The sequence below is a fragment of the Homalodisca vitripennis genome, chromosome 4 (genome assembly GCF_021130785.1).
Source record: "Homalodisca vitripennis isolate AUS2020 chromosome 4, UT_GWSS_2.1, whole genome shotgun sequence".
In the NCBI taxonomy this organism is placed as follows: domain Eukaryota; kingdom Metazoa; phylum Arthropoda; class Insecta; order Hemiptera; family Cicadellidae; genus Homalodisca; species Homalodisca vitripennis.
Genome location: NC_060210.1, coordinates 202,362,744 through 202,371,135, shown reverse-complemented (window position 1 = coordinate 202,371,135; position 8,392 = coordinate 202,362,744). Strand labels below are relative to the sequence as shown.

The window sequence follows — 8,392 nt, the reverse complement described above, 5'->3', positions numbered from 1 at the left end:
TTTAAACCTTAACGACAAAGTCCCATCTAGTGCCGGGTGGGGATATACAATTGTACAACACTAGTACAAACTATGACTCTAAATATTGGCACGGCTACATGTCTTTATTATTTTAAACCTTAACGACAAAGTCCCATCTAGTGCCGGGTGGGGATATACAATTGTACAACACTAGTACAAACTATGACTCTAAATATTGGCACGGCTACATGTCTTTATTATTTTAAACCTTAACGACAAAGTCCCATCTAGTGCCGGGTGGGGATATACAGTTGTACAACACTAGTACAAACTATGACTCTAAATATTGGCACGGCTACATGTCTTTATTATTTTAAACCTTAACGACAAAGTCCCATCTAGTGCCGGGTGGGGATATACAATTGTACAACACTAGTACAAACTATGACTCTAAATATTGGCACGGCTACATGTCTTTATTATTTTAAACCTTAACGACAAAGTCCCATCTAGTGCCGGGTGGGGATATACAATTGTACAACACTAGTACAAACTATGACTCTAAATATTGGCACGGCTACATGTCTTTATTATTTTAAACCTTAACGACAAAGTCCCATCTAGTGCCGGGTGGGGATATACAATTGTACAACACTAGTACAAACTATGACTCTAAATATTGGCACGGCTACATGTCTTTATTATTTCTAAACCTTAACGACAAAGTCCCATCTAGTGCCGGGTGGGGATATACAATTGTACAACACTAGTACAAACTATGACTCTAAATATTGGCACGGCTACATGTCTTTATTATTTTAAACCTTAACGACAAAGTCCCATCTAGTGCCGGGTGGGGATATACAATTGTACAACACTAGTACAAACTATGACTCTAAATATTGGCACGGCTACATGTCTTTATTATTTTTAAACCCGACCAGTGAACAAAAAATACGAGGCTATTAATAATATATTTATGTGAATTTTTTGTACTTAATACTATATCCTCATGTTTATGACTGCAACATCATTTAGGATGATTTAGGATCATTTAGTGTGAGCCCATGCAAATTGTTACTACTTTCATGGGTTCGCTTAATGCAACTCAAGGATACTCATAAGTAGATATTGTTCTGTGTATTATTCACGTTGATCATTGTGTTGAAGAGCGCAGTAAAAAATATGGCCCGAAGTAGCAAAGGCCAATTTATTTTCTTTAATTGTCATTATAAGCAAAAAGATTTTTAATTAATAAAATATTATGGACCTTATAGACGTTTTTACGTATTGTTAGCATAATAATAATAAGTTTACAATATTAAAAAATAATTATTATTGAAACATTAAATCAACGCCATTAAATGTATAATACACTACATTAATATAAATTTAAATATAACTATACAATCTGTCCGGCTCATAAATGTTATCTCAAGTGCATTAATAGCACTAGAAGATATATAAGTTTGCTACCTTACATATAGAATTATTTCCTCCATACAAAGGTAATATTTTAGATGTTATTTATCTTATAGAGTTTTACTTTATTGAGTTCCAGTACTACAGGTATACTACTGTATGCTTTCTAAAATAACTTGGTTAGGACAAGTTTCGTTACAATTATTCAAGTTTAACTTTTCTTAATGTAGGTAATTATTTCGTCATACCGCAACATTTTAGATGTTATTTATCTTATAGAGTTTTACTTTATTGAGTTCCAGTACTACAGGTATACTACTGTATGCTTTCTAAAATAACTTGGTTAGGACAAGTTTCGTTACAATTATTCAAGTTTAACTTTTCTTAATGTATGTAATTATTTCGTCATACCGCAATATTTTAGATGTTATTTATCTTATAGAGTTTTACTTTATTGAGTTCCAGTACTACAGGTATACTACTGTATGCTTTCTAAAATAACTTGGTTAGGACAAGTTTCGTTACAATTATTCAAGTTTAACTTTTCTTAATTTAGGTAATTATTTCGTCATATCGCAATATTTGAGATGTTCCTAACTTTAGTTTGGTAAAGGTTTATACTTTACGACACTTCCCATGCTTAAAGAAAACATATTTAATTAGTTTTTGCCATATCTGATATTTTCAAAATCATAGTTAACTAAGCCTATTCTTACGTTTACATATCTCCTATGCTTGCTTAGAATAAAATGCGTTTTATTACAAGCGTTTTTTATTACACCCCCGACACTTCCCAGACAACTTTTCCAACAAAAATATTATTTCATAGTTAACCAGTGTTAAATAAAAATCAATAACTTAACCATTGAAATATGATGGCAAATAACATAGATACATTCTTAGATTGCTTAATTCAGAGTTATCGCCCATTCAGAAAAGCCATTTTCAAAGGTCACCTTTCCCCACATTATTGAGAAAAAAGATCTTAATGTTTGTTATTCTTGCACAAAATTATAAATCATAAAAATGATATCATAATTTATTTATTTTTGCGAGACCTTTTGTGGGTCTGATCCACGTACGAGAATAAAAGACTCATTCGGTTTTGTGAGTCTGAAGATGTATTTCTTTACCACGAAAGGCCTCAAAAAAATAAAAAGTGTATTATTCGAGTGTTTGTTTTCAAATTTATGAAGTAATCCAATAAGAAAAGATCTTGCTAGAATGTATAGAATAAATCATGTTTGTATCTTTATTATTTTAGCATTTACTTTATTTTAGATATAATTGTTGAATATTCAAATGCATGTGTGTGTATAATATAATATAATACATGTGTATAATACAAATTTGAAGTTCGAAGAATCTTGCAAGGAAACTTCAAAGAACTGCAACTTCTGACACTCTCGTCTCTTCAATGGCCAAATTTACCATAACAAATGCGTACGAGATAGGGGGCAGAGACATTTAAAGAACCGCACACACAGAACGCTGACGTACCAACACTTGCCCTCGATAGTTTACTACAATCAATTAAAAATTTCTTGAAGTCCAAACATTTGAGGATTATGGAATACAATTGGAGACACCGGAGGCGGGATAGGAGGCGGTAAGAAGTGCATGTTAGCAGAAGGTTTGCTGCTGTAGTGGAAGGCTAATTTTATAGCGATAACTTCACCACTACGAAACTTTATTGTGTTGGACTGGAAGAGTACTGAGGAGACTGTGATTTCATGGGGTTTTCTGCTGTAGTGGAAGGCTAATCTTATAGCGATAACGTATGCGGATACTGGTTAGCTGTAGACCTACTATCGAAAAGTATTAAGTATTAGTAAGAGCTTTAACAATGTAAAATCAATGAAACAAGTAATCTGGACCAGTTTTTTCGTACAATGTCTACGGAAAAATACCTCAACATAACTTTTGTCCTCCTAGAAACAAAAATTTGTCTAAGTTACAGAAAGCCAAAGCAAGGAAAAATCACACTCACAGTAATCCATTGCCTGATCCTACGTTTAAAGAAATAAAATCTATTTATAGCGACCTTACGCAGGAAGAATTGCTACAAGTGATGTTCGTGGAAAAACCCAAAACACAATTGAAAGTTTATCTGTACAGGGTGTCCAGCAAACATTCGAACAAACTTTGCCACATTGTTCAGCAGGCCAAAACTAACAAATAATGCAATACAACAGGTGCCCTATTTCGCTTCGTTTAGCGTCTGTCTGTCTGTATGTGTTTTTTGGGAAAAAATACTACTCATAAACCACTTAAGATAAAGAATTCAAACTTAACAGTTATGTTAACCTAGTTTTGGTCCTTTTCAGTGAAAAAAATAAAACAAATATCTCATTGCATTTCAAAATGGCGGCCGTTCAAAATTTTCAAATTGTATTAGCTTTAAAACGGCTACTTTGACAACAAATTCACCAGGATAACTTATTTTAGCGTATTTTATTACCAATTCAACAATGTTTGTTTCAAAAAGATTGAATAATAAATAACTGAGTTACAGCACCAAACGTAAAAACGGGTTAAATCCATGCATTGCAAGTACATACAACAATGTAGTGGATTTTTACGAATAAACTTTTTAAGGTTCTTTATTAAAATACTGAACAATTATTATAACCTAAAAAAATATTATTATCATTTTTGTTCCATTTACAGTACGGTAATCAATGTGTTACACACACACAAATAAAAAAGTTTATATTTGTATCAAACCAGTTTATATCGTGGCTGTAGAAAATAATGTTTATTTAGAAGACACGCGTTACTACTGAGACAAATATCCACATTATAAAGTATCAATGGTTTGGTTTCAGAGGTAAAAGACTACAGCCATGTGGAAGTGTATCATCGCCATGCTGTCCATCGTCACGGTGTCCGTCTACGAGACTGAAGGAAGGCCTCACGACTTCCCTATCAACGATGATCACGGCCTTTATGATTTCGGGCACCGTATTAATATTCATTCAACTTTGAAACCTCCCACAAAAGGTCCATGGCAGAGCGTAATCCTTGATGTAGGATCTATAATAGGTAAATAACCTACCTTGTGAAGCACGAACGCAAATGTATGGTATTTACCTTCTCAAAACTCTGTTTTTCTTGTGCTGACAATAAACTAACTTAACAATTAAACAAGGCTATCTTCTAATTTTTAACCAACTATAGGGACATTTGGGCATTAATTCGTGTAAAAATGTATAAAGTTCCTTTTATTTTGTAGATAACACTTTGATAATAGTTACCTGTAAGTAACTGCATTAATGTAGCATACTTTTCAAGTTAAACATTGTTATTTTACTTACTTCTTTTACTTCTATAAACCCAAAAGGTTAACAAGTACGAGATGGATGACGGCGTATTGTTAATAAGCCATTGTAACACCAGGTACAAACCTCCCATTCCAAGTTGGGCTATACCTTCTTTGTTAGCAAATACAGATAGAATATATGCTGCAGCCAATGAACAGTTTCCACAATGGTTTGAATTACGTGTTTTTGAATTTTTTATTTGTAATTTCCTTCCATATAATATCAATGGTGTTAATGAATTTTTAAGTTATATCAAAGGCCTCATGCACCTTCCAAACTGGATTTTATATAAAATTTAAACTAAGGATAATTTTATCATCAAGACAATAGGCACAATACTTCCTACTCATCCTCCCATTGCCAAATATGTTAAGGTTAATCCATCCACATACTCGATTGTTCGTACGGATCAGAACGCAATTTACAAACTATTGTAAAGCCTTCCTACTGGCATTCCTACAGTACCGTCCGTTAATCTATTGAACACCAACTAATACAGGAACGTCTGTTAATGTTCTGAACACCAACTGGTACCGTGACGTCCGTTAATATTCTGAACACCCACTGATACAGGAACGTATGTTAATGTTCTGAACACTAACTTGTATCGTCCGTCAATACTCTGAACACCCACTAATACAGGAACGTTCTGAACACTAACTTGTATCGTCCGTTAATGCTCTGAACACCAACTGATACAGGAACGTTTGTTAATGTTCTGAACACTAACTTGTATCGTCCGTTAATGCTCTGAACACCAACTGATACAGGAACGTTTGTTAATGTTCTGAACACTAACTTGTATCGTCCGTTAATGCTCTGAACACCCACTGATACAGGAACGTTCTGAACACTAACTTGTATCGTCCGTTAATGTTCTGAACACCAACTGATACAGGAACGTTTGTTAATGTTCTGAACACTAACTTTTATCGTCCGTTATTGCTCTGAACACCCACTGATACAGGAACGTTTGTTAATGTTCTGAACACTAACTTGTATCGTCCGTCAATACTCTGAACACCCACTAATACAGGAACGTTCTGAACACTAACTTGTATCGTCCGTTAATGCTCTGAACACCCACTGATACAGGAACGTTTGTTAATGTTCTGAACACTAACTTGTATCGTCCGTCAATGCTCTGAACACCCACTGATACAGGAACGTTCTGAACACTAACTTGTATCGTCCGTTAATGCTCTGAATACCAACTGATACAGGAACGTTTGTTAATGTTCTGAACACTAACTTGTATCGTCCGTTAATGCTCTGAACACCCACTGATACAGGAACGTTCTGAACACTAACTTGTATCGTCCGTTAATGCTCTGAACACCAACTGATACAGGAACGTTTGTTAATGTTCTGAACACTAACTTGTATCGTCCGTTAATGCTCTGAACACCAACTGATACAGGAACGTTTGTTAATGTTCTGAACACTAACTTTTATCGCCCGTTAATGCTCTGAACACCCACTGATACAGGAACGTTCTGAACACTAACTTGTATCGTCCGTTAATGTTCTGAACACCAACTGATACAGGAACGTTTGTTAATGTTCTGAACACTAACTTTTATCGTCCGTTAATGCTCTGAACACCCACTGATACAGGAACGTTTGTTAATGTTCTGAACACTAACTTGTATCGTCCGTTAATGTTCTGAACACCAACTGATACAGGAACGTTTGTTAATGTTCTGAACACTAACTTGTATCGTCCGTTAATGTTCTGAACACCAACTGATACAGGAACGTTTGTTAATGTTCTGAACACTAACTTGTATCGTCCGTTAATGTTCTGAACACCAACTGATACAGGAACGTTTGTTAATGTTCTGAACACTAACTTGTATCGTCCGTTAATGTTCTGAACACCAACTGATACAGGAACGTTTGTTAACGTTCTGAACACCAACTGATACAGGAACGTCTGTTAATGTTCTGAACAACCGGTACAAAATGTTATCAAACAAGGTAAGAGTACCCTCCACCACGTCATGCGTAATAGCATTCACTGAGGTTCCATGATATGTGTGTGTGTGTGTGTGTGTGTGTGTGTGTGTGTGTGTGTGTGTGTGTGTGTGTGTGTGTGTGTGTGTGTGTCACGTCACGCATCACGCATGTTCGCTCTGTAGCTGCTCAAGGCTGGACCATCGTCGCCATTTTGATGTCAGTGCGTTTCGCCGTTCCTTCAAGTGGCTATTCAGCCGTGGTAGCGGGAGGTCACTGTCGCTCTTTGTTCAAATGATTACTTCTTTTGGTGGGCCACTGATGTATGTTCAAAGGATTAAAAATAAATGGATTATATCTTTTCTAAGCTAACAAAGCCGGAGTGCAGTTAATCCTGGAAGTAAATTGCATCTGGCCTTGAGTTATATTTACTAAAACAATAAATTTCGTAAAAACAGATTTTAAACAAATTTTGCTGAAGAAACAACAAAACTATTAATTTAATTTTTAGAAGTTAAATTAATTTTTTAAATGTCGAACAATAAAAACATAATAACTGCGAGATATAGAACGAAATTAGATGCTTCGTGAGATGTTTATTCCAAACCTTTAAATTCTAACTTCAATTTTTATAAAATCATATTGCAATTCGATTTGTATAATATAATGACAATGAAAATTAAGTAATCATTTCGGATATACAAGATTGTAGTGAAAATGATACTGACTTATAAGATCTAATAATGAGAATAAATCAATGAAAATATTTATTACTTTAATATTAGAAGTCAATAATCACTGTAATACATATGAAATGTAAAATATATTACAAAAACATGTACAAAATTAATAAAATAAATATAAAAACCTTCATTTTAAAGAAGTTATTGTCTCATTTTATTTTACAAATATACAAAATAAATTTTTAATAATTATGAAACATACTTTTTAAAGAGATATTTCACAGTTCGTTATCAGAACTGTCGTTCAGTTCCGCGACTTCCTTTCCAATTTTTGTTAATGTGCTAATGAAATGTCTAAATATCTAAAATGTGAAGTGTGTAGGTAAAATATCCCTCCACAGATAGCATGCAGACAGTCAGGCTAAATATATCATCGCATTGCCGCACGATTGTACTCTGTTTGGTCTGCGATATTCTCGTTGCTATCACGGTTTTACATATGACCAATGTACAAATATTTGCTAATGTTCAGTCAAACCCAATCGAGTGACGATCGAGTTATGAAACTCAGCATTGTCTGTACAGAAGTCCATAATATGTCAGTAAGTTCTCGAGATATCGTGCAGGAAGTAAGACAGTAATGATATTTTTCCTAAAGCTCCAGTCACTTTCACTAACGCTCAGCCAAAACACACAATGGATGTAACGAAACAAACATTTCAATATTACGAGACTGGGAAACCGTGATGTCACAATGAACACAAAGATAGTCTATACGTCACGTGAAGTTTATAATCTGTTTCACCATTACGTGTGTTATAAAGTAAGCGAGTTAGTACAGTACGAGTGATCTACATGTATAATGTACTGCTTGGTTCCTGAGCAGTTGTCGTGCATGTAAGCTTTGTCATATTGAGGTGAGAGTCTGTACTCATATAACGTCCGGTAGGAGGAGCAAGCTGCACCATAGCAGATGTGGGTGTTGAGTCATATCAACATATTTATATTTCAAATAAAATTGTTTAATTGTAAAGCTTTCTACGTTCT

General features: G+C 34.4%; 1 long non-coding RNA gene across 1 annotated transcript; it reads left to right on the top strand.

The window, feature by feature from the left end:
- Positions 1–1,480: 1,480 nt before the first annotated feature.
- Positions 1,481–4,530, top strand: LOC124360917. The gene is made up of 2 exons (XR_006922288.1): positions 1,481–1,772; positions 4,212–4,530. It is a non-coding gene; the product is annotated as an uncharacterized LOC124360917 (long non-coding RNA).
- Positions 4,531–8,392: the final 3,862 nt, after the last annotated feature.